Below are 27,629 nucleotides of genomic sequence, written 5' to 3'. Positions count from 1 at the left end.
ATTAACCCTGTCGGAAGGTCTTTGGGGTGAATATCATTATCCCCATTTTACAAATAAGAAAACTGAGGCTCGGGGAGATGAGGATATCTGGCAGCTGCCCACCAGCGGTAAGTGGCACAGCACGAATTGAATCAACGCTGCCCGGCCCCAGAGCTGGCTCTTTCTCTCTTCCTCAGTGCCCTCTGGAGTACCTCACAGATGTTGTGATGATTAGAAAAGATAATGGGTGGGAAAGTGCTTGGAAAACTCCACAGAGAACAAAGCATGTAAGAGATTATGAAGACTTGTCAAGAGCTTTGGCAAGGGCACTGTGATAATAGCCCTGGGGAGGGGGAACAAATTGATCTGGCTGGAGTTTAGGGACATTTCCTACTATGTAAGTGCTCTGAATTCAGTCTTTCTGCACTGGTAGCGCTGCAGCCTCTCTCGTCTTTGTGAAGCAGTCCCCATCTCTGGGAACAAAGGCAGGAGAGGTTTATTGGGCTGAAACCAGTTATTTTGTCTTGAGACAGATCAAAGGCTGGGAGATGAGTGGTGGTGCTGTCCACTAGCTGTTGGGTGCTGGACATTGATTGATTCCGGACCTTGCTCTGAGTGAGAGAAGTAACTTACAACATATGCTCAACGTTTTTCTCTTGAAGACAGATTTCACAAACACAATAGGCCTGCATGTTTATTCTTTGAAATGTGGCGTAACAGACCCAAGCACACAGATTGGTACATATGTTGTGAATGTTTCACCAGACCACGGGCAGAGAAAAGCCTTTTGTTTTCCCATTCATCCAACAAACCTTCGTGGAAAGATTCTATACATCAGGCATTGTGCTGGGCCCGAAAGGACAAGACAGGGTCCCAGTTGTCAAAAACAAGGACTACAGTAGGGAATACCCAAAACTATTGTGTTAAGTGTTAGGGACATGATCTCAGCACAAGGGGAGCATTCACAAAGAGAAGGGATGAGTGAACACTGCTCTCCACCTGTAAAGACTCCTTCCAAGAAGAGATGATGTCTGAGCTGACTTCTGATGATCAAACAATGGTAATAAGCTAAACTATTTTATGGGCACTAGTCTCCCCTCTTCATACATGTCTGGGGCTCAGAAGTACATTCAAATATTACTTAAGAATTATTAAGCACCTAGAATGTACAGGAAACTATGTCAGTATTTGTGCAAGATGCAAGGGAGAATAATGTGTGGTTCTGGGGCCAGTGATATGGCAGTGAGTTAAGCTGCCTCTTGCGATGAAGGCATCCCTCTCTGAGCACCTGTTTGAGATCTGCTTCTTTGCTTCCAAAAGAGTTCCCTGCTAGGAAGGCAGATCATGAGCCAAGTACTTGGGCCCCCGTCACCCATGTGGGGACCTGGATGGAGCTCCAAGCTCTTGGCTTTGGCCTGGCCCAACCAGGTCATTGTAGGCATTTTGGGAGTGAACCAGTGGATGGAAGATCTCTCTTCCTCTCTGTCACTCTGTCTTTGAAATAAATAAATTTCTTTTAAAAAAAAGAATACAATATAGTTCCATTTGATTTATTAAAGCAGTTTATAGTAGAGAAAACAAGATGTGTTCCCAAATAAAAGACAGCATTTAGAACATGGCTAGGAAAAGTCAAATAGGACAGGCAGAGAATGGGGTGAATGACCTAACTTTCTACATAAAGAAGAAAAAGGAGAGCAAATTGTACTCAAAATATATAAAACACATAGTATAACCAAGGGCAGAAAACAATAAAGTAAAAAGTAGATAAATAGTAGGCAAAAATTGATGGAAACAAAAGATGCATCTCTGAAATAATAAATAGTCATACTATTTATACAAGACTCTGGCTACACTTCAAGAATAAAAAAAAAAAATAGGCACCAATTACCAATATCAGGAATGAAAGAGGGATATAACTGTAGATAGTTCAGATGTCAAAAGGATAATAAAGAAATATTATTAAGGGGCCAGCGCTGTGACATAGTGGGTAAAGGCACCGCCTGCAGTGCTGGCATCCCATATGGGTATCGGTTTGTGCCCTGCATGTTCCACTTCCAGTCCAGCTCTCTGCTATGGCCTGAGAAAGCAGTAGAAGATGGCCCAAGTGCTTGGGATCCTGCCGTGACATGGGAGACCCAGGAGAGGCTCCTGGCTTCAGATCAGCCCAGCCCCAGCAGTTGCGGCCAATTGGGGAGTGAACCAGCAGATGGAAGACCTCTCTCTCTCTCTCTCTCTCTCTCTCTCTCTCTCCCTCTCCCTCTCCCTCTCCCTCCCTCCCCTCCTCTCTCCCTCCCCCTCTTTCCCTCTCTCCCTCTCTCCCTCTCTCTTTTCCCCCTCTCTCCCCCTCCCTCTCCTTGCCTCTCCTCTCTCTGTGTAACTCTTTCAAATAAATAAATCTATATAAAAAAGAAATATTATGAACAAGATGATGCCAACAATTTAGATGAAGTCAACAACTTTTCTAAAAGAATGTAACTTACCAAAACTGACTCAAAGGGAAATAGATAATCTGTGAACAAGCAAGGAGGAACTAAGGTCACCAGCCTCTCCCTGCAGCCCACCTGTGGGCAGCCCTATCTGTACCACCTAAACTTCAGCTATCTGTGCCCCAGAAAACCACAGCTTCTGTGAAACAACCATGCAGAAACAGCATGGCTTTCAGCTTCAACCCCATGGTGACTTTTACCTAATTCTAATGTAACTATAATAAAATTATTATGACTGACACTCTTACTCCCATCATGCACCTGAAATAATGACACTTCTGAGATTTCAAAAAAGGACAAGGAAGTGGGTGGGGCTCAAACCGTACCCAAAACTCTGCCCTCTTTAAATATTCAATGAAACCCAACCCGAGACTCTCTTGAGTTTGCCTGTACTCCCTTCTTTCCCTTCTTGAGTGTTTTTTTTGACAGGCAGAGTAGACAGTGAGAGAGAGAGAGACAAAGAGAAAGGTCTTCCTTTTGCCTTTGGTTCACCCCCCAATGGCCGCTGTGGCCAACCCACTGCGGCTGGTGCACCGCGTTGATCCGAAGCCAGGAGCCAGATGCTTCTCCTGGTCTCCCATGTGGGTGCAGGGTCCAAGCACTTGGGCCATCCTCCACTGCACTTCCAGGCCACAGCAGAGAGCTGGACTGGAAGAGGAGCAACCAGGACACAATCCAGCACCCCAATTGGGGCTAGAACCCAGGGTGCCGGCACTGCAGGCAGAGGATTAGCCTATTGAGCCGCGGTGCCGGCCGAGTGTGTAGTTTTGCTTTATATACAAATAAATCTTGTTTGCTCACTGACCTTTTACCTTTGTGTCTTGTCCTCAAAGTGTTCTTGTATCAGAGGCAAGAACAGGAATCTAGCTATCACACAGCAAATAGATGTTATCCTATTAAATAAATTTAATTTATAATTCATGATCTTCACACAATGAGATCTTTAGAACCAGATGACATCCCTGGTGAATTTCACATTCATCATTTTAATATTCAAAAATCTGAAGAAAAATCATTCATGAAGTATACAAGCTCTTTCAGAAAACACAAGATGATATCAGCATTCCCTAACAAAAACATTGCAAGAAAACTATAAACTACCATCCTTTATGAGCATAGACAAAAAATTCTATCCAGGAACATTTTCAAAGGGCTTTTAAATGAAGTAGGGCTTATTCCTGGAATACAATGTTGGCATTACATTTAATGTAACATATTAAAATATGAGGTCTTTCAATAGACATAGGAAAAATATTTGACAACATTAAGCATCCATAATGATGAAAACTCTGAGGCAGACTTTGGCCCATGGTTAAGACATCACTTAGTGTATTCACATCACATATCAGAGTGCCTGGATTCAAGTCCTGGCCTACTCCTGATTCTAACTTCCTGCTAATGCATACACTCTAGGAGGCAGTAGATGATGGCTCAAGCACTTTGGTTCCTGCCACCCACATCAAAGACCTGGGTTGAGTTCCAGGCTCCTGGCTGACTCCAGCTGTTGCAGTAATTTGAGAGATCACTGAGGGGATCAACCAGCAAATGGAAGATTCTCTCTCTCTCTCTCTCTCTCTCTTTCTCTCTCTCTCTCTCTCTCACACACACACACACACACACATACTCTCTCTCTCTCTCCCAGGAAACTAGGAGAAGATAGCTTCAACCTGATTAAGTACCTACAAAAAACCTACAGCTAACATCATACTTAATGGTGAAAAACCTAGTATTTTTCCCCATTGAATTTGGAACAAGAAGGAATAGGTGATTGGTATAGTAGTTAAGATGATGCTTAGGATGTCCACATCCCATTTCAGGCTACCTGGGTTCAAGTCACAATTCCACTCCAATTACAGCTTCCTGCAAATACACACTTTGGAAGGCAGCAGGTGATGGTGACAGGGACCCCACTACTTGAACCCACATGGGAGACAGACACTGAGTTCCTGGATTCTGGTTTCAGCCTGACCCAGACCCAGCCATTGTGAGCATTGGGGGATTGAACCAGAGGATAGAAGTGTGTGTTCTTTTTGAAGTATCTTCATATATATAAGAATAAATATATGCCTAGATGTTATATATGTATATATCTGACACTTTTTCATTTTTAAGAAAAGTTTCTTAACAGGAATTTCCAGGTTTAATTTCAATATTTCAATTAATTGTTCTTGGGTTTTTTTGTATAGTGCTTTTTTGGTGTGATTTGTTTGATGTCCCCAAGTTTGCAAAGATTTTCTCATGAGTATAGAAGTTTAGTAGTTTCAGCCACTTTGTTACAATCATTTTGCAGCTAATTTTTATGTATATTTGAGGTAAGGGTTTTCCAAGTGATTGTACACTTGTTCCAACACTATTTGTGAGAACACTGTTCTTTCCTTGTTGAATTACATTGGCAACTTTATTAATTCTCCCTCCCTTCTCCCTTCACCCCTCTCTCTGTCTCTGTCTCTCTCCCTCCCTCCCTCCCTCATTCCCTCCTTCCTTTTCTGTTTCTCTCCCAAACATATTTTTAAAAATATTATAACATGGAACTATTGGACTGGAGGTGCTAGCCAATACAGAAAGCAAACAAAAATGTAAAGGCATACATTTTGAGAAGAATGAAGCAAAACTCTGTAATCAAGATGAGAAGACTGTATTCCAAGAAAATCCTAGGGTCTTCCTATGACCACCAAAAAGTGAGATCAGCATGGTTGCTGGATACAAGCTTAACATACAAAAACCACAAGCATATCTATATATTAACAACAAAAAATAAGAGAACTATAATATCTGTACAAGTATTCAAACAGATAAACCACTCAGGAATAAATTTACTGAAATTGTATAAAACCAGTAAAATGGAAACTGTAAAACATTGATATGAGAAATTAGAGAAAAGCTAAATAGAAAAATGTACCATGGATTGGAAGATTCAATACTGTTATTAAATCAATTCTTCCAAAAATCATTTTACATCTGTAATTCAATCCCTATCCAATCCCTATCAATAGATTATTTTGATATTGAAGCTTATTCCAAAATTTACAAAGGATGTAGAAATATAAAACTATTTGAAAAAGAACTGTTGGAATATTTATACTACCTTCTTTTAAAAAAAAAGATTTTATTTATTTGAAAGACAGAGTTATGGAGACAGGTAGAGACAGAGAGAGAGGTCTTCCATCTGCTGGTTCACTCCCCAGATGGCCGCAATGGCTAGAGCTATGCCGATCTGAAGCCAGGAGCCAGAAGCTTCTTCCAGGTCTCCCACATGGGTGCAGGGACCCAAGGACTTGGGTCATCTTCTATTGCTATCCCAGGCCATAGTAGAAAGCTGCATCAGGAGAGGAGCAACCAGGACTAGAACTGGCAGACATAGGGGACGCTGGCACTTCAGGCTAGGGCTTTAACCCGCTGTGCCACAGTGCCGGCCCCTTACACTACCTGTTTTTAAGATTTACAGTGAAGTTACAATAGGATAGGATAGGATAGGATAGGATAGGATAGGATAGGATAGGATAGGATAGGATAGGATAGGATAGTGTTAAAAGGCAGATCTATAAGTCAAAGGAACACAACTGACAGTCCAGAAATAGACCTACAAATATATATGGTCAACTAATTTTTAAGGAAGTTGTCAATGTAATTCAACAAGGAAAGAACAGTGTTCTCACAAATAGTGTTGGAACAAGTGTACAATCACTTGAAAAACCCTTACCTCAAATATACATAAAAATTAGCTGCAAATGATTGTAACAAAGTGGCTGAAACTACTAAACTTCTATACTCATGAGAAAATCTTTGCAAACTTCGGGACAAAGAAATCGCACCAAAAAAGCACCATACAAAAAAGAAAACAATTGAAATTAAACCTGGAAATTCCTGTTAAGACTTTTCTTAAAAAAGAGTCAGATATATACATATATAACATCTAGGCATATATTTATTCTTATATATATGAGATTACTTCAAAAAGTTCAGGTTAATGAAATTCAAAGTTTATTTAATGCAAAAAAGTTTTGAAATCCACAATTATCTTTTCATAATATGATTTCTTTTTTTAGAAAGCTTTTATTTAGTAAATATAAATATCATACGTATAGCTTTTGGAATATAGTGGTTCTTTCCCCCCTACCTGCCCTCCCACCCCCACTCCCATCCTATCTCCTACTCCCTCTCCCACCCCATTCTTCATTATGGTTCATTTGTTTTAACTTTATATTCAGAAGACCAACTCTATACTAAGTAAAGATTTCAACAGTTTGTACCCACACAGACACACAAAGTATAAAGTACTGTTTCAAAACAAGTTTTACAGTTAATTCTCATAGTGTAACTCATTAAAGACAGAGGTCCTACATGGGGAGCAAATGCACAGTGACTCCTGTTACTGATTTAACAATTCACACTCTTATTAATGACATCAGTGATCAGCTGAGGCTCTTCTCATGAGCTGCCAAGGCTACGGAAACCTTTCGAGTCCACAAACTCCAACATTATTTAGACAGAGCCATAATCAAAGTAAAAGTTCTCCCCTCCCATCCCAGAAAGGTACCTCCTTCTTTGATGGCCCCTTCTTTCCACTGGGACCTCACTCAGATCTTTCACATACGCCATTTTTTGCCACAGTGTCTTGGCTTTCCATTAATGTAGAATTAACCATAGGTGTATAAAGTCAATTAAAAATAGATCCCAGTCGGGGCCGGCGCTGTGACACAGTGGGTTAAAACCCTGGTCTGAAGCACCAGTATCCCATATGGGCGCCAGTTCTATTCCTGACTGCTCCTTTTCCAATCCAGCTCTCTGCTATGGCCCGGGAAAGCAATAGAAGATGGCCCAAGTCCTTGGGCCCCTGCACCCACATGGGAGACCTGGAAGAGGCACCTGGTTCCTGGCTTTGAATCAGTGCAGCTCCAGCCATTGTGGCTATCTAGGGAGTGAACCAGCAGATGGAAGACCTCTCTGTCTCTACCTCTGAAACTCTTTCAAATAAATAAAATAAATATTTTTTAAAAATAGATCCCAGTAAAAAATAAGAGTGGGAATAAGAGAGGGAGCAGTTGTACAGTTCAGCACACATTTCTACAAACTTACCCCTAAGGGTAAAGCTAAAATCTTGCTGTGGGACTCCAAATCCCATTAAGTTGTATAGTACTAATGCCATCTTACATGTTAAAGTGTTCATATTAAGTGTTCAATTGATTAAATAAGAAGGCTAAGTGTCAAAGGGATCACATAAATAAGACCAAGTGTCTGGCAATAACAATAGAGTTAAAAAGGAGAGAATGTTCCAACATGGGAAGCAGTCCACACAGCAGACTCAGAATGATAAATGCCCTAAACAGCACTCTGACCTCAGAATCAGCCCTTAAGTCATTCTGATCTGGCTGAAAAGTCCATGAGAGCATTTCAGGCATAGAAAGCAAAGACAGTGTGGCAAAAATTGTTCTACATGATCTCTGTGAGACCCCAGTGGAAAGAAGGGGCCATAAAAGAAAGATGTACTTTTCTCTGAAGGGAGGAGACAACTTCCACTTTGATTATGGTCCTGTCTAAATATTGATGGAATTTGTGGAATCAAAAGGCTTCCATAACCTTGGCAGCTCATGTCAAGAGCCTCAGTTGGTCATTGACATAATAAGGGTGTTAATTGTTAGATTAGTCAGTGCAGCACTGTGCACTTACTCCCCATGTAGGACCTCTATCCTTAATGAGTTGTACTATGAGAATTAACTATGTTAAATAAAGAGTTCAACCAATGGTATTAAGTAGAAAATATATATGTGTATATAAAAGTAAAATAAAATAATAAACTGTTCCTCAACAGTCAAGACAAGAGCTGTTCAAGTCATTACTTCTCATAGTGTCAATTTCACTTTTACAGGTTTCATTTTAGTGCTCTGTTAGCTGTCACAGATCAGGGAGAACATATGTTATTTGTCCATTTGGGACTAGCTTATTTCACTAAGTATGATGTTTTCCAGATTCACCCATTTTCTTCCAAATGACCAGATTTCATTTTTTTTATGACCACTGTGTAGTATTCCACTGAATCCATATCCCATAATTTCTTTATCCAGTCTTCCATTAATGGGCATTTAGTTTTATTCCATGTCTTAGCTATTGTGAATTGAGCTGCAATAAACATGGGGGTGCAGATAACTCTTTTATTTGCTTATGTCATTTCCCTTGGGTAAATTCCAAGGAGTGGGATGGCTGGGTCATATGGTAGGACTAAATTCAGATTTCTGAGTTATCTCCAAACTTTCTTCCATAGTGGTTTTACCAGTTTGCAATCACACCAACAGTGGATTAGTGTGTCTTTTTCCCTACATGCTAGCCAGCATTTGTTGTTGATTTTTTTTCATGAAAGCCATTATAACTAGGGTGAAGTGAAACCTCATTGTGGCTTTGATTTGCATTTCCCTGACGGCAAGTGATTGTGAACATTTTTTCATGTGTCTGTCAGCCATTGGATTTCCTCTTTTGAAAAATGTCTGTTTAAGTCCTTGGCCCATCTCTTAACAGGGTTGTTTTGTTGTGGAATTTCTTGATCTCTTTGTAGATTTTTGTTATTAATCCTTTATCAGTTGCATAGTTTTCAAATAATTTCTCCCATTCTTTTGACTGACTCTTCACTTTCCAAACTGTTTCTTTTTCCATATAGAAACTTCTCAATTTGAAGTAATCCCATTTGTTAATTTTGGCTTTGACTGCCTGTGCCTCTGGAGAATTTTCCAAGAACTCTTTGCCTGTGCCAATATCTTGCAGGGTTTCCCCAATGTTTTCTAATAATTTGGTGGTGTTTGGTCATAGATTTAGATCTTTAATCCATGTGAATTGGGGTTTTGTGTAAGATGTAAGGTAGGGGTCTCGCTTCATACTTCTGCATGTGAAAATCCAGTCTTCCCAGCACCATTTGTTGAAGAGACTGTCCTTGCTCCAGGGATTGGTTTTAGCTCCTTGGTCAAATATAAATTGGTTGGAGATATTTGGATTGATTTCTGGTGTTTCTATTCTGTTCCATTGGTCTATACATCTATTTTTATACCATTATCAGGCTATTTTGATTAAAACTGCCTTGTAGTATATCTTGAAACCTGGTATTGTGATGCCTCTGGCTTTGTTTTTATTGTATAAGATTGTTTTAGCTATTCAAGTATCCTGTGCCTCCATATGAATTTCAATATCATTATTTCTAGATCTGAGAAGAATGTCTTTGGTATTTTGATTGGTATTGCATTGAATCTTAAAATTGCTTTTGGAAGAATGGACATTTTGATGATATTGATTCTTCCAATCCATGAACATGGAAGATTTTTCCATTTTTTTGTATCTTCTCTATGTTTTATATTTTCATCATAGAGATCTTTGACATCCTTTGTTAAATTTATTCCAAGGTATTTGATTGTTTTTGTAGCTATTGTGAATGGGATTGATTTTAGAAGTTCTTTCTCAGTCATGACATTGTTTGTGTATACAAAGGCTGTTGATTTTTGTGGATTGACTTTATATCCTACTACTGCACCAAACTCTTCTATGAGTTCAATAGTCTCTCGGTGGAGTCTTTGGATCCCCTAAATATATAATCATGTTATCTGCAAGTAGAGATAATTTGACTTCCTCCTTCCCAATTTGTATCCCTTTGATTTCTTTTTCTTGCTTAATGGTTCTGTCTAAAACTTCCAGGACTATATTGAATAGCAATGGTGGGAGTGGGCATCCCTGTCTGGTACTGGATCTCAGTAGGAATGTTTCCAACTTTTCCCCCTTTCAGTATGATGTTTGCTGTGGGTTTGTCATAAACTGCCTTGATTGTGTTAAAGAATGTTCCTGCTATACTCAATTTGCTTAGAGTTTTCATCATGAAAGGGTGTTGTATTTTAACAAAAATTTCTTGGGGCTGGCACTGTGATATAACGAGTAAAGCTGCCACCTGCATTGCCAGCATCCCATATGGGCACTTGTTCGAGTCCTGGATGCCCCATTTCCAATCCAGCTCTCTGTTATGACCTGAGAAAACTGTAGAAGATGGCCAAGTGCTTGGGCCCCTGCACCCATGTGGGAGACTCAGAAGAAGCTCCTGTCTCCTGGTTTCAGATAGGCACAGCTTTGCTATTGTGGCCACATGGGGAGTGACCCAACAGATGTAAGACCTTTCTTTCTCTCTGCCTCTCTTCTCTCTAACTCTTTCAAATAAATAAATCTTTTAAAAAATGCTTTCTCTGCATCGAGATAATCATATGGTTTTTTGTTCAGCAGTTTGTTAATTTGATGTATCACATTGATTAATTTATGGATGTTGAACCAGCCCTGGATACCAGGGATAAATACCACTTGGTCTGAGTGCATGATCTTCCTGATGTGTTGTTAGATTCACCTGGCTAGAATTTTGTTGAGGATTTTTGCATCAATGTTCATCAGGGAAATTGGTCTGTAATTCTCTTTCTCTGTTGCATCTTTTTCAGGTTTAGGAATTAAGGTTATGTTGGCTTCATAGAAACAATTTGGGAAAATTCTCTCCATTTCAATTGTTTTGAGTAACTTGAGAAGAATTGGAGTTAGTTCTTCTTTAAATGTCTGGTAGAATTCAGCAGTGAAGCCATCTAGTCCTGGGCTTTTCTTTGTTAGTGGGGCCTTTATTACAGATTCAATTTCTGTCTTGGTTCTGGGTCTGTTTAGGTTTTCTATGTCTTCATGGCTCAATTTAGGTATATTGTATGTGTCCAGGAATCTATCCATTTCTTCTAGGTTTCCCAGTTTGTTGGCATACAGCTCTTTAATTTCTGATGATTCTTTTTTATTTCTGTGGAGTCTGTTGTTACATTTCCTTTTTCATCTCTAATTTTATTGATTTGGGTCTTCTCTCATTTTTTTGTTTATTTGGTCCAATGGTGTCAATTTCATTTTTTTTTCCAAAAAAAAAAAAAAAACAGCTCTTCATTTTGCTGATCTTTTGTATTGATTTTTTTGGTTTCAATTTTGTTGATTTTTTTTTCTCTAATTCTTTTCTCCTACTAGTTTTTGGTTTGGTTTGCTGTTGCTTTTCTAGATCCTTGAGATGCAGTAATAGTTCATTTATTTGGTGCTTTTCCAATTTCTTGATGTAGGCATCTATTGCTATAAACTTTCCTCTTAACACTGCTTTTGCTGTATCCCATAAGTTTTGATATAATCTGTTGTCTTCATTTGTTTCCAGAATTTTTTTTATTTCTTTTGATTTCTTCTGTGACCCATTGTTCATTCAGGAGCATGTTGTTCAGTCTCCATGTGTTTGCGTATGTTCTAGCGATTTCTGAGTTGCCAATTTCCAGCTTCATTTCATTGTGGTCTGAGAAGATGCATGGTATGATTTTGACTTTTTTGAATTTGCTGAGACTTGCTTTATGGTCTGGCCTGTGGTCTATCCTAGAGAAAGTTCCATGCACTGAAGAATGTGCATTCTACAACTGCAGGATGAAAAGTTCTGTAGATATCTATTGGGTTCATTTGGCCTACAGTGTCAATTAAATCGGCTGTTTCCTTGCTGATTTTCCGATTGATCTGTCCATTGCTGAAAGTGGAGTATTGAAGTCCCCCATTACTATTGTGTTGGAGTCTAAGTCTCCCTTTAAATCCCTGAACATTTATTTTAAAGAGCCAGGTACCATATAATTAGGTGCATATACATTTATAATAGTTACATCTTCCTGTTGAATTGATTCCTTAATCATTACATAGTGTCCTTCTTTGTCTCTTAATAGTTTTTGTATTAAAGTCTATTTTGTCTGATATTAGGATGGCTACACCAGCTCCTTTTCAGTTTCTGTTGGCATAGAATATCTTTTTCCATCCTGTCTCTTTCAGTCTGCATTCATCTTTGTTGTTGAGATGTGTTTCCTGTAGACAGCAAATAGATGAATTTTGTTTTTTAATCCATTCAGCCAGTCTATATCTTTTAACTGGGGAGTTGAGGCCATTTACATTCAAGGTGACTATTGATAAGTAATGACTTTGCCTTGCCATTTTTCCAGAAATATTCTTAATTTTTACTTTGAATTTCCTTTGAACTTTTACTCAGATATTCCTTCTTTTGTAATAATGACCATAGTTCTGTGTGCAACATATCCTTAAACATCTTTTGTAGGGCTGGACAGGTGGTGACAAATTCTTTCAATTTCTGTGTGTTATGAAAAGTCTTTATTTCACCTTCATTCACAAATGAGAGCTTTGCAAGGTATAATACTGATAGTTTTTTTTTTTCTTAAGACTGGACTATATCTCACCATTCTCTCCTAGCCTGTAGGGTTTCTGTAGAAGTCTGCTGTGAGACTAATTGGAGATCCTCTGAAAGTAATCTGGCATTTCTCTAGTGCACATTTTAGAATCTTCTCTTTATGTTTTACTATGGTGAGTTTGATTACAATGTGTCATGGAAAGGATCTTTTTTGGTCACGTTTATTAGGAGTTCTATGTGCTTCCTGTACTTGGATGCCCTTTCTCCAAATTAGGGGAGTTGTGTTATTATTTCACTAAACGGGCTTTCTAATTCTTTCTTTCCATGCCTTCAGGAATGCCTAGAACCTGTATGTTGGGTCATTTTATAGTATCCTGTAGATTCCCAACAGTGTTTTTTAGTTTTCTAATTTCCTCTTCTTGTCTTTAGCTTGACTGTAAAATTTCCTGTCCTTTATCTTCTACATCTGATATTCTTTCTTCTGCTTCAGTGATTCTGTTGTTAAGGCTCTCCACTGCATTTTTTATTTGTTCTATTGAATTCTTCATTTCATTTTGATTTCTCCTTAAGATTTCAATTTCATGGGAGAAATTTTCTTTCATGTCCTGTACAGATTTCAGTAGTTCATGTATTTGCTTCTGATTACGTCTATGTAATACTATGGTCAATTTTTTTGAATTTCAATTCTTACATTTCTTCCATCTCATCATCTTCAAAATCTAGTATTGAAGTGATGTGTTCTTTTGAGGGTGTCATGTTGTCTCTCTTATTCTTGTTTGAGTTGGTGCATTTCTTGTTCAGCATTTGTGGAGATACTTTTTTTTTTTTTTTTTTTTTTTTTTGCTGTGGTGGCTTTTATCTTTTATCTTTGTACTGTGTCTCTGTAGATAAGTGGAATGTCTGCTCTCAGTATCTAGAGGCTTGTAGTAGGTGTGGCTAGGGAGCTCTGTTCAGTTCTCCAGGGTTAAGAGAATGCCTAAGGTAACATACCCAGGTTTGATGTGGTAAGTCTTCATTTATTTTTTTAATCAGAAGGGAAATTTATTCTGCTCAGCTGAGCTCCTGTCATCAAAGGAGACAAGTGCCCGAGTGGTAGCCCCAGTGGGTATAATATTCATCCACTCTGTCCCAAGGACCACACAAAGGATCTGTGCAGTCCTCAGGGTAAGTTCAGATTCCCCAGCAATGTCTCTCACCAAGTAACCAGGAAGCCCTGAGCTTGTGGAGCTTTGGGCTGAGACTGCCCACAGTCCCAGTCATACCCTGAGTTCTCCCACATACCCTCAGTTTTTTTTCCACAGTCCCGGGATAAAAGCCTCACACAGTCAGAAGCTCCTAGCCCCCTGTTAGTTCTCCCCACCAGTCAGAAGTCTCCACTCGGCTGGTTGCTGGGCATGGACACGAGCTGGTACAGCTGTTACATATGTCCAAAATGGCATCTGCTCTATTGGCTTGTTACAGGATGCTGTTGTGAAGTGATTGGAGAGAAACATGTCCATCCTTTTTTTTTTCTCCTCTAGTTTGGCAGGTACACTATCCCCCACAGGGATCCAAGCTGGGTTCCCTCTAGGTTCTTCCTGCAGCTTTATCACCAGTGGCTTGGGCTGGTGCAGTCTTATTTCACCTCACTGTCTAACGCTGGTGCATAGGATCTTGGCTACTGGAGTCCCATGTTGTGGGTGACCACATCCTCCACATAGGTCCACCATGTCCCTCTAATTTCAGTAGTTTCCTCTGCCATTTTCTCCCTAACTCTTCACTAAAACTACACTCTCCACTTTTTTCAAACTGTCTTCTCCTGGACTAGAGCAGTAAGCTCCCTCCCTACTCCACCATCTTGGAACCACCCATAAGATGATTTCCCAGACTTTTTGGATATGCTCATTTGCATGGGTTTCAAAAATCTTTTCAGTAAAATAAATTTACCATTAGTTCCATTTTTCACTTTTTGAAGTATTTTCACACACATGCACACACATACACCCAAAAAGACCTTTGTATCCAGAATATACAAAAAACTCCTCATACAACTCATTTATAGAAAGGCCAATGGTCTAATGTTTTAAATAGGCAAAAGAATTAAATAATCAATTTCAAAGAGGATATAGATATAGCAAAGAATATGAAAATTATGTGCAACACAACTAATCTTCAGGGAGACATGAATTAAAATCTAATGAGATATCATGACAAATAAACTAAAATGTATATATAAAGGCCAAAATTTAAAACACTGATAATACTAAGTGTTGATAAGGATGAAGGACAACTAAAATTCCAGTGGTGTTCATGGGAATATAAAATAGTACCACTTGGAAAAGCAGTTGAACAATTTCCTTAAAAGTTAAATGCATACTTTGTAAATGACTCAGAAATTCCATTTATAGGAAATAAAAACATTTTTAAGGGAGAAATGGAAGAATATATAAACACAAATGTTCATAGCAACATTTATCAAATATTTCTATGCATTTTTCATACATAAATCTGAACAGCATTTTGCTGAACAAAAAAGTTCAAAGTGTAAATACTATATGGTTCCATTTATGTGAGTTTCCTTAAAAAAAAAAAGTCAAAATTAATCTATAGTGATAGAAAGCAGGCTAGTGGTTACCTGCACTGGAGGTAGGAGGTGTATATTGAGTTGACCACAAAGAAGCACAAGGAAACTTCTTGGAGTAATCCAAGTAGGTCATATTTTGATTGTGGTGGTTGTTACAATGGCATATTCATTTTTCTAAACTCATTAAACTGTGTACATAAAATAGATTGTATTGTTAAGTTTATAGTATCTAGCTAGAGTTGACTTAAAACCCTTTCAACAAGAAGGAAGTGTAACGCAGGAGATAGAGGTAGACTGGTGGTCAGACTGAATTTAAATTTCAGCTCTTACATCACATGACCTTGGCCTTGAGCTTACTACCTCTCAGACTCTCATTTTCCTCATCTGTTTGGTAGGAGTTGCCTACATCAAACGGTTGTGGTGAGGAGTCAATTTATATAAACATACACAGGTAAGTCAAAAAGTTCATAGAAAATGGACTAAAAAAGCTTTTGTTTTGATGCAAAAAAATTTTGAAATCCAGCCAGAATTTTTTCTTATTATGTATTTTTCATGAACTTTTTGAAAATCCTTTGTATGCATAGATTTCAAAAAATTTTTGCACCAAATATCTTTTAACTCCAATTTCCATGAACTTCTTGAAATCCCTTCATAAATATAAATATGTATATTCAGAACATGATACTTAATAGTGCTTCAATAATTTTATTTCTATTTAGCTTCCATCAAGGAGATAAAAGAACCGGAAGGTTGTGGTATTTCTTGGAGATGCTTAGCCAGCCCTTTGGACCGAAACAGTCCAAAAGTAATTATGGCCCCGAGTTACAGATCAAGCCAGCAGACACTACTTTCTTCCCTGGATAATAAGACAAAAACACAGGAAATTGTGGCTTGGCAGTGGTTCTTAGATAAAAGGGAGGCTTGTAGAACAAACTAGGGAGGGAGAGAGGGAGACAGGCAAAACGCACGGAAAGGAGATACAAGTAGAATTGTGGATAATAAGGCATTTCCATTCTGTGGCGATTCCAAGTTTTTCTTTGGTCCCCTGATTGATGGTGTCTGTAGGTAACAAATAATTACTGCGCTCAGTGCAGGGTATCTTAGTGGAAAAGAAAGAAAGAGCGTTTGAAGTTCTCAAACCTAGCGTCAATGCCAACTTCCCCATTCCCTCCATGTGTGTGAGATCATTGCAGGAGTCGTAGGATACAGTCTCCTCCTCCTAAGACTGGGGTACCTGGGGAATGTAACAGCACAGGCCTCCACTGAAACCTGTTGGAGGGAAGCATCTCTAAGCCTGGTCTTTGGCAGGAAGTACAAGAGTCACAGTGGCCCAGAGCCCAGGAGCCAGTCCCCCAGAGGCAGGTCCCAATGGAACAAACATTCCCTCGGCACTGCAGTCTATACACCCAAACCCTGAGGGAGGTAAGCAAGCCACTGGAGACTTAATGGGCTCATGAAAGGCTTGGCTTTTTCCTCTCCACTCCTCAGCCACTTTCCTCCTGAGGGACCTGTGCTCCATCCCCTGCCACTGCTTATCCTCTTGGCCCAAAAACCCTAGAGCTGAATGCGAGCCCGTCCTACCCCTTGGGAAGGACTGCACCACAGACTGGGTACGTTCTGTGAAGTGTTCATCTTGCCGGAGCTCAGTGAGTACCACAGACTACACCTCTTCTCCAGGGGGCGTCAAGCTCCTTGTCCCCTGAGGCACTGGGCGCATCTGGGCAGCAGCCGCTAGGGAGAGCCTGGGCCGGAAGCTCTGGGAAACCAGAAGACTGTGGAGGTCTTCATTGGGTGGGAAAATCTCTGAGGTGGAGTTGAGTCTTTAACCACACAGCCTGCTGCACCCTATGAGGATCTCAATCTAAATAGACCAAGATTTGGAGAATGTTTAAGGAAAACAAACACAGAGGAAAAACAGGATCTGAGATTCTCTCCATTCTCTCCTCTTCCCTTCACTGGCTGAGAGCCTGGTGGGGTATCCAGGACAGTTGGGAGCTATGTGGTGTACTGAGCAGAGCAAGAGGTGCAAGTCATGGACTGGACTCATTCTGCTCCTGGCCCTCCATCCTCATGAGCACGTGGGCGTGTCTCTACTTCCCTGTACCTCTGTTTATTTAATGTTACCCTTCCTTGGCTCCTTCCAACATGCCATGCTGCCCCAAACCGTCTCAATTTGATCCTAATGACAATGACACAAAGAAAGTTTTTTTTTAAACTTTTATTTAATGAATATAAATTTCCAAAGTACAGCTTATGGATTACAATGGCTTCCCCCCCATAACGTCCCTCCCACCCGCAACCCTCCCCTTTCCCACTCCCTCTCCCCTTCCATTCACATCAAGATTCATTTTCGATTCTCTTTATATACAGAAGATCAGTTTAGCATACATTAAGTAAAGATTTCAACAGTTTGCTCCCACACAGAAACATAAAGTGAAAAATACTGTTTGAGTACTAGTTATAGCATTAAATCTCAATGTACAGCACACTAAGGACAGAGATCCTACATGAAGAGTAAGTGCACAGTGACTCCTGTTGTTGACTTAACAAATTGACACTCTTGTTTATAGCATCAATAATCACCCTAGGCTCTTGTCATGAGCTGCCAATGCTATGGAAGCCCCCTGAGTTCACCGACTCTGATCATATTTAGACAAGGCCATGGTCAAAGTGGAAGTTCTCTCCTCCCTTCAGAGAAAGGTACCTCCTTTTTTGATGACCCATTCTTTCCACAGGGATCTCACTCACAGAGATCTTTCATTTAGGTTCCCCCCCCCCCCAGAGTGTCTTGGCTTTCCTTGCCTGAAATACTCTCATGGGCTTTTCAGCCAGATCCACATGCCTTAAGGGCTGATTCTGAGGCCAGAGTGCTGTTTAGGACATCTGCCATTCTATGGGTCTGCTGTGTATCTCACTTCCCATGTTGGATCACTCTCCCCTTTTATTTATTCTATTGGTTAGTGTTAGCAGGTACTAGACTTGTTTATGTGCTCCCTTTGACTCTTAGTCCTATCATTATGATCAATTGTGAACAGAAATTGATCACTGGGACTAGTGAGATGGCATTGGTACATGCCACTTTGATGGGATTGAATTGGAATCCCCTGGTATGTTTCTAACTCTACTGTTTGAGGTAAGTCAGCCTGACCTTGTCCCGAATTGCACATCTCTTCCCTTATTCCCACTCTTATATTTAACAGCAATCACTTTTCAGTTAAGTTTCAGCACTTAAGAATAATTGTGTATTGATATTTCTTATCTGCATTTTGTGGATGAACTAGAGCATAAGAATTAACTTCTCTAATCTAGATTGGCCACTGAGATCTGCCCACCTCCACCATTTATGTGGAAGCTCTCACTTTCCAAATGGGCATTAATATCACTAATGCCTTTGTCACAGATTGTGCTCTGCAAATGTTAAGTTATTCAAATGGTTATTTATATTTGCAGCTTCTGGCTGCTTGTGCTCCAGGGTCTATAATGGAGTAAACATTTGTGCCCTCCCTTAAAATCCATAGGTTGAAATCTCAACCTGTGTTGCGATGGTACAGGAAGTGGGGGCCTTTGGGAGGCATGAAGTCAGGAAGGTGGAGCCCACATGAATGGCATCAGAGCTCGGTTGTCCTCTTTGCACTATTTAAGTTGCAGATGAAAGTAGTGCGCAACCTGGAAGAGGGCCCGGGTCAGACCCTGACTAAGCTGGTCCTCTGATCTGAGACTAACAGCATCCGGAGCTCTGAGAAATAATTGTCTGCTGTCCGTGAGCCACTTAGTCTATAGAACTTTGTTGTAGCAGCCAACACTCAGGGTCTTAAATTCAACTTTGCAGACACCTATGGCATGATGTATGAGTAGACAGGAGATCTCCAGAGAGGACGAAAGGCAAGACCATGATCACAAGTGATGCAAGGGTCTGCTGAGAGCCCAGCTCAGGGCCACATGGGCAGGCAGCGGCCTTTGTCCCAGCCTGCAGCTGGCGGTGAGGCGTATAGAACAGTCCTGTCTCCTTCCTGGCTTCTCCTTTGCCCCTGGGAAGGAATCCCCAGTCTTCCAGTGAAACAATCCCCTCTCCTTGATTCAGCCGAGCAAATTCAAGGTAGCCCGTGCTGTGCTTATTTTTTTTGAAATCCACTGTGTCTCCCACAAAACAGGAGCCCTTCCTTCCATTTATTCAACATCTTCCTCCTTCCTCTCCCCATCACCAGTCTCAATAGATAAAACTTGGAGCAACTTAAATGTCCATCTGTGTAGGACTGATTAAAATAATATGAAGGTGCTTCAAAAAGTTTGTGGAAAAATAGAATTAGAAGCCTAATTGGATATAAAAAAATCTTGAAATCCATGTGTAGTTTATTCATAGTATTCATTTCCATGCATTTTTTTTATTTTTTTTATTTTTTGACAGGCAGAGTGGACAGTGAGAGAGAGAGACAGAGAGAAAGGTCTTCCTTTGCCGTTGGTTCACCCTCCAATGGCCGCCGCGGCCGGCGCACCGCGCTGATCCGATGGCAGGAGCCAGGTACTTCTCCTGGTCTCCCATGGGGTACAGGGCCCAAGCACCTGGGCCATCCTCCACTGCACTCCCTGGCCACAGCAGAGGGCTGGCCTGGAAGAGGGGCAACCGGGACAGAATCTGGCGCCCCGACCGGGACTAGAACCCGGTGTGCCAGTGCCGCAAGGCAGAGGATTAGCCTAGTGAGCCGCGGTGCCGGCCCATTTCCATGCATTTTTGAAAATTTCTCATATGCATGTACTTCAAAAATTTTCGCACCAAAAAAACTGATCTTGTAATTTTACATTCCTTATCTTTTTGAAATTCCCTCCAAAGTTATGCAACATCCTTATTATCTTATCTAAAATTCATTTGTAATTTACATAAATACAGCTCAAACTGCCTAAAGCCAAAGTAAGATTTATGGGCTCACTTAACTGAAAGTTCCAAGTGTATATGGCTTCAGATCCAGTGGAATCCAGGTGTTCAAACAATGTTGTCAAGAACCTACCTCTTTCCATGCTGGATCTCTGCTTTCTTCTGCACCAGCTTCATTCTAAACAATTAAGATGGCTAAAAGCACCTCTAGGCTTTTATTTCACAAAATTCTACCCCATAGAAGGTAAAGAGCCTCTCGTGCACAAGTTCAAGCAAAAACCCCATGACTTCCTATTTCTGGACCAATCTCTGTAATTCCAGCCAGGCTAAGTCTTAGTCAAGAGCATAATAGACCACAGGCCTAGTTCATCAAACCTCGAAAGGAAAACACGAGAAAATCTTCATGGTCTTGGGACAGGGAAAGGTTTCCTTAGATAAGATACAAAAAAGCACTAATAAAAGAAAAAAAATGCAGCTTAAAGTTAAAAACTGCTGTTTGACAGATACCATTTGTAAAGAGAAAGGCAAAACAGATGGATGAAAAACACTACATTTCGTACACTATAAAATAGTTCTGCCACTGTTTTTAAAATGGCATAAATCTGTGTTGATCAATATAAAAGATCTTTGGAGACAGATCTGTTTGTTCACTCTATCACCTAAAATAGTACAAATATCTACGGAATGAATGAATCTCTAAAATACATTAAATTAAAAAGAACCATGTATACAGACTGATTTCATTTCTTAAATTATTTTTAAAATTTATTCAAGAGGCAGAAAGAGAGAGATCACCCATCTACTGATTCATTCCTCAAATACCTACAAAGGCTGGCACTGGGCCAGGCCAAGGCCAGGAGCCAGGAATTCAACCCAACTACTTGAGCCTTCACCACTTGCTTCCCAGGGTTTTCATTAGTAGGAAGTTGGAAGTAGTACCAAGTGTCGAACCCAGGTTCTCTGATAGGGACACAGGGCTTTTAACTGCTAGGCAGAATGTCTATTCCTCATTTATATTTTTTAAAGAAGCATTTAGTGTGTTTGTCTATATTTAAATGCATAGGAACAGAATTAGAAAAGGGAAATAGAGGTGGTTTTTACTTTTTATTCCTTATACCTATAAAGAGGTTGAATTATGTACTAAAGTAGAAAAAACTAAAAATCCCACATCTCTCTTAATTCAGACTGTGCCCTGCCTATAATAGAGGAGCCACAACCAGTGGTTCTGGGAATTTCTCCAGACACCACCTCCAAACCCCACTTCAAAATATCACTCATGATTGATTTTTCAAGATTTCATTTAAGTTGTGCACAACTGAGCAGCTCTTACGGGACAAACTGACAGCCTAGCTCGTACCTTGCTTTTTCTCCAAGATGCTGCCTCCCCAGTCATTCCCTCAGACCCCCCACTCCCAACCAATTGCAGTCCTTGAACGAATGGGATTGCATCCAGTCACTGAACCAGGACTCCTGGATGTCAGGTCTTGCCCCAGGAATGCCCTCAGCACAACAGGGTGTGATCAGTTTGGCCTCCCCCTCGGGCGAGATGTTTCCAAGATGCCTTCCTGCCACTGGAATTACATGAGACCTAAGAGTGGGAGGGGGGACGACACTGTGACAAAATCTCACCTGCAACACTTGTGGTGGAATGAGAAGGCCATGCCAAGATGGCCACTGGCAAGCAAGCAGTTACTCAGGAATGGCTTTGAAACCCACCTGGCAACAGAGCCTGCCTGGCAACAGGCTGTGATTGGATGGCTTCGGAAACTGCCTGGCAACAGGCTGTGGTTCATTAGGGCATAAGCCACCCCCTTGACCGGATTGGCTGTCTTGGCTATATAAGCTGTTGTACCAACTGAAATAAACAAGTCTGCGGGCTGCTCACCTCTGGCCTGCTTTCACCCGACTCCTGGGGTCTGTGTGGTGACTCCACGCCTCTTGCCCCCACCATGCTCCTCATCTCAGAACGAATCCACCGCAACAAACACTGGCATCCCCTATCAGCACACCCATTCAAGATTCAGCTGTTATGCTTCCGATCCAGCTCCCCTGCTAAAAGCACCTTAGGAAAGCAGCAGCAGATGACTCGAGTACCTGGGCCCCTGCCACCTACATGGGTGGATGGAGCTCCAGGTCCTTGGCTTCCGCCAGGCCCAACCCCAGCTATCACTGTCATCTGGGGAGTAAACAAGCAGACGGAAGATCTCTTTCTGTCTTTTTCTCTCTGTGTGTCAACTCCAAATAAATAAATAAATCTTTAAACAATTTTTTAAAAATAGTGAGGAGGGGCTGGCGCTATGGTGCAGTAGGTAAACCCACTGTCTGCAGTGCCAATATCCCATTGGGCACCAGTTCAAGTCCCATCTGCTCCACTTCCAATGAAGCTCTCTGCTATTGCCTGGGGAAGTCCTTGGGCCCTGCACCCACATGGAAGACCCAGAAGAAGCTCCTGGCTCCTAGCTTCAGATGGGTGCAGCTCCGGCCATTGAGACTATTTGGGGAGTGAACCAGAGAAGACCCCCCCCCACCTCTATGTAACTCTGCCTTTCAAATAAATATTTTTTAATTTATTTGACAGGTAGAGTTACAGACAGTGAGAGGTTTTTTTTTAAAAAAAATTTAAGATATGAATAAACTTGGAAAAATTATGATGCTTAAGACAATGGCAGATGAGCTTATTGTGTAATGTGAGACTAGATAATAAAACCACTTTTACTAAAAATATCTATAAAAGCTGAATTTTTCAAACAACTTAAGCCTGTTGAGAGTACTCTAGAGCCCAAAAGATAGAACTAGTGGACCAAGGTGCCCAAGAAGACAGCAACACAGGGTAACACGGAAGCTGGGCCCCTGGTGTGTGGATATATTTGCCAATCCCAGAAGAAATCCCTGAGAGGTTCAACAGCCTTTGACAGCCTTGCATGCCTCAAGGACAAAAGGGAAGTCCAGAGCCTCCCAAGGGAGAGGAGCTGATAGATGTGCTGTGCTTTGGGATGGGACCCTGAAGGAAAGGTCAATCAGAGACAACAGAGGTTCAATTCAAATTGTCACTTGCAAAATTAAACAGGCTATCTTACATTGCCAATGGCTCCAGAAACTTCACAGCAGCAAAGTAATATCCTCTGCAGAGGAAGAACACAACTCCCAACTCTCACATAATTTCTCAAATAATTGTCAAATATAAAATCTGACACACAACTGAAAAGTAATCAGGTATAACATGAGGCAAGGCAACATAAAAGCAACAAAGCAGAAATAATAGATAATAGCAACGGACTCACAGAGACTACATAATTAGACAGCATTGTAAATAATTGTTATCAAAAAGATAAAAAACAAAATAGTTTTAAGAAAAAATGGAAATGGCCAGTGTTGTAGCACAGTGGATTAAGCCACTGCCTGTGACACTGATATCCCTTATTAGAGCAACTGTCCAAGTCCCAGCTGCTCCACTTCTGATCAGACTTCCTGGGAAAACCAACAGAAGGTGGTCCAAGGTGCTGTGGTATGGTGGGTAAAGCTGTTGCCTGCAGTGCCAGCATTCTATACGGGTGCCTGCTCAAGTCCTAGCTGCTCCACTTCCAATCCAGCTCCCTGCTAATGTGCCTAGGAAGGCAGTGGACGATGGCCTGATTTAGGGCCTGTGCACCCGTGTAGGAGACCCAGAAGAAGCTCCTGGCTCCTGGCTTTGAGTCAGCCCCGCTGTGGCTGTTGCAGCCATTTGGGGAGTGAGTCAGTGGATGGAAGACCTCTCTCTCTCTCTCTCTCTCTCTCTGCCTCTCTGCCTCTCTGTTACTCTGCCTTTCAAGTAAATAAATAAATCTTTTTAAAAAATCATGGTGGGCCTTCTGGTACCATTTAGAAACTATCATATCTAACCAACACTTTAACAAAGGCAACTAAGAAAACCAGGTTTTAAAAAATTCTTTAGGGGCTGGCATTGTGATGTAGTAGGCTAAAGTCTCCACCTGTGGCACTGGCATCCCATACAGATTCCAGTTCAAGTCCCAGCTGCCCCTCTTCCGATCCAGCTCTATGCTTATGGCCTGGGAAAGCAGTGTAAGAGGACCCAAGAGCTTGCAGCTACATGGGAGACCTGGAGAAAACTCCTGCCTTCTGCCTCCTGGCTTCAGAGCGGCCCAGCTCTGGTCATTGCAGCCACTTGGGGAGTGAATCAGTGGATGGAAGAACTTTCTCTGTCTCTCCCCCTCTGTAACTCTGTCTCTCAAATAAATAAATAAAATCTTTTTTAAAAAATCTTTAAAAAAGACAGGAGTGTCAATTGGTAAAGTCAACAACAGGAGTCACTGTGCACTTACTCCTCATGTAGGATCTCTGTCCTTAATGTGCTGTGTATTGAGATTTAATGCTATAACGAGTACTCAAACAATATATTTCACTTTGTGTTTTTATGGGGGTGCAAACTGTTGAAATCTTTACTTAATGTATACTAAACTGATCCTCTGTAAAAAAAAAAAGAAAGAAAGAAAGAAATTATCAACTCCCAACTTGACTCTCACTGGGATTAAACATGACAATAGGTCTGATCTGACTTCATCATCATTTAAAAAAAAATCATCTATTATTTTTCACTTTATGTTTCTGTGTGAGAGCAAACTGTTGAAATCCTTACTTAATGTATACTAAGCTGATCTTCTGTATATTAAGATAATCGAAAATGAATCTTGATGTGAATGGAAGGGGAGAGGGAGTGGGAAAGGGGAGGGTAGTGGGTGGGAGGGACAGTATGTGGGGGAAGCCATTGTAATCCATAAATCGTACTTTGGAAATTTATATTCATTAAATAAAAGTTAAAAAAAATCTTTAAAAAACTCACTTCTTTAAAATCTTTTAGGAGACAACTTTTCCAGGGTGTAAGAGAAGTGAGTTCCACACAGGGAGTCCGATAATTGAGCATAGAATTTCCCTTTAAAGTACTTGCTAATTTGTGAACAGAAGCAAAGACACAAAAGACACTGGGTGTAAGGGTGAGAAATTCAGTGGAACTGTCAGCTGTCCCACAAGACTTGGAAACCATGAACTGGATTATAAGGACCACCAATCACATCAGTGAGTCTTTCTGGAAAACTATATCCTAGAAATAAGGGCAGACCACGAGTAGATAAGCACTCCCAAAAGACTGAAACTCATCTTGAAAGGTCAGTTCTCAGTGAGACTGAAGATTAGACACATCTGTAGGAAGGATTAGTGAACTAGAAACTAGGTCAGTAAAATACGGTAAAACCAGGAGTAGGGGATGGGGGCAAATAAAACAGAAGAGACTCGGAACGTTTAACATATGTGTCATCAGTATTCCAGAAAGGAAGAGAGTGGAATAGAAACCCTATTAAAGATAGTAGTTGGGGCCTGATGTTGTGGCATAGTGGGTAAAGTCGCCACCTGCAACTCTGGCATCCCTTTTGGGTACCGGTTCAAGACCTGGCTGCTCCACTTCTGATCCTGCTCCCTGCTAATGTCCTGGGAAAAGCAGCAGAAAATGGCCTGAGTGCTTGTACCCCTGCTACTCACTTGGAAGACCTGGAAGAAGCCCTTGGCGCGTGGCTTCACTCTGGCCCTGCCCTGGCTGTTGTGGTCATCTGGAAAGTGAATCAGCAGGTAGAAGATTCATTCATTCTCTCTCTCTCTCTCTCTCTCTCTCTCTCTCTCTCTCTCTCTCTCATATTGACTCTCAAATAAATAAATCTCTTTTAAAAAGATAGAGTAGTGGGGCCGGCGCTATGGTGCAGTGGGTTAACACCCTGGCCTGAAGCACCGGCCTCCTTTATGGGCGCCAGTTCAAGTCCTGGCTGCTCCACTTCCAATCCAGCTCTCTGCTATGGCCTGGGAAAGCAGTGGAGGATGGCCCAAGTGCTTGGGCCACTGCACCCATGTGGGAGACCAGAGGAAGCTCCTGGCTCCTGGCTTCGGATCGGCACAGCTCTGGCTGTTGCGGACAATTGGGGAGTGAACCAGCAGATGGAAGACCTCTCTCTCTCTCTCTCTCTCTCTCTCTCTCTCTCTGCCTCTCCTTCTCTCTGTGTAACTCTGACTTTCAAATAAATAAATCTTTAAAAAAAAGAGTATTTAAAACTTTTGTAAAGCTGGTAAAATGAATCAAATCACAAAATCAAAAAGTGTTATGAACACTAAGATAGGGTAGGTGTAAAGAAAACCAAGTCCACACAAATAGCTTCAACATGCAAAAAAACAAAGTCAACAAAAAAAAGCTTGAAGTAATCTAGGTGGGGGAGAGAGACTATATTATCACACCTGCAGCCATAACAATTAAATTTACGTATGCTCACTTCTCAGCTGAAACCATGAAAGCAATCAATCAAAGGGATGGCATGTTACACACAAAGAAAATCTGATTTTCACATAAACTGAAAGAATGATTTCCAGAAATATATAAATCAATAAAATTGAAACCAGAAAAACAGGTCTAGCAGGTAAGATGGCACTTAAAATGGCCACATCCCATGTTGGTGTGCTTCGGTTCAATTCCTGGGTCCCACTCCTGATTCCAGCTTCGCTTAAGCAGTTGCCTCTCTGAAACACCTGGGTTGAATTCCTGGCTCATGGCTTTAGCCTGGTCCAATCTTGGATGTTGTAGGCACTTGGAGAGTGCTGTGACTGGCAGCTGTCTCTGTCTATCCTTATCTTCCTCTGCCTCTTGAATAAACAACAAAAAAATTAAAAAAGAAAGGGATTTTTAAAAAACAGAAAAAATAAAGAAAAATAATGAAATTATAAGTTGGTTATTTGAGGAGTGGGTATTCAGCCTAACAGTTAAGGTGTCTGCATTCCAGGCCCAGTGCTTTGGCACAGTAAAGCTGCCACCTGCAGTGCCAGCATCCCATATGGGCACTGAGTTTGAGTCCTGCCTGCTCCTCTTCCAATCCAGCCCTCTGCCATGGACTGGGAAAGCAGTAGAGGATGGCCCAAGTCCTTGGGCCCCTGCCACTGTGTGGGAGACCTGGAAGAAACTCCTGGCTCCTGGCTTTGGATCAGCCTAGCTCCGGCCATCACGGCCATTTGGGGAGTGAACCAGCAGCTGGAAGACCTCTCTCTCATTCTCTTGGCCTCTCAAATAAATAAATAAATTATGCACACACATGAGCTTACACACACACACACACACACACACACACACACACACACGATGTCTGCGTTCCTCATTGGAGTACCTAGGTTTGATTCCCAGCTCCATTTCCTGACTCCAGCTTCCTGTAATGCAGATCCTGGGGAGCACCGGTGATGGATCAAGTAATCGTGTTCCTGGATTGAATTCCCAGTTCTTGGCTTTGGTTCCAGCCCAGCTCCAGCTGTTGCAGGCACTTGTAAAGAGGATCAGTGGGTGTGAGTGTTCTCCTTCTCTATCAAAAAAAATTTGTTAAGTCAACCAGTCGAAAATGTCAATGTAACTGAAATATCTCTAGCAAGACTGATCAAAAAAAAAAAAAAACATTTTACAACAGAAGATACACATTACCAACTACAGGAATGTGCAGGGCCGGGGTGTGAACATCATTT

General features: G+C 41.1%; 1 long non-coding RNA gene across 3 annotated transcripts in view; it reads right to left on the bottom strand.

The window, feature by feature from the left end:
• Positions 1-27,629, bottom strand: part of LOC149128401 (uncharacterized) — an 80,300-nt gene that overhangs the window by 13,456 nt on the left and 39,215 nt on the right. The window contains exons 2-3 of one of the 3 annotated variants that reach the window (XR_016231041.1): positions 27,284-27,472; positions 26,223-26,768 (exon numbers count right to left, since the gene is read on the bottom strand). This is a non-coding gene — a long non-coding RNA (uncharacterized LOC149128401). Of the gene's footprint in view, positions 1-26,222; positions 26,769-27,283; positions 27,473-27,629 lie in introns of those variants that run through there. The other 2 variants (XR_016231039.1, XR_016231044.1) reach the window with 2 other exon arrangements.

This window comes from Oryctolagus cuniculus, chromosome 1, assembly GCF_051225735.1.
Source record: "Oryctolagus cuniculus isolate XC-2025 breed Fujian yellow rabbit chromosome 1, ASM5122573v1, whole genome shotgun sequence".
In the NCBI taxonomy this organism is placed as follows: Eukaryota; Metazoa; Chordata; class Mammalia; order Lagomorpha; family Leporidae; genus Oryctolagus; species Oryctolagus cuniculus.
The sequence above is the reverse complement of the archived record's forward strand: the minus strand, read 5'-3'. Positions and strand labels throughout refer to the sequence as shown.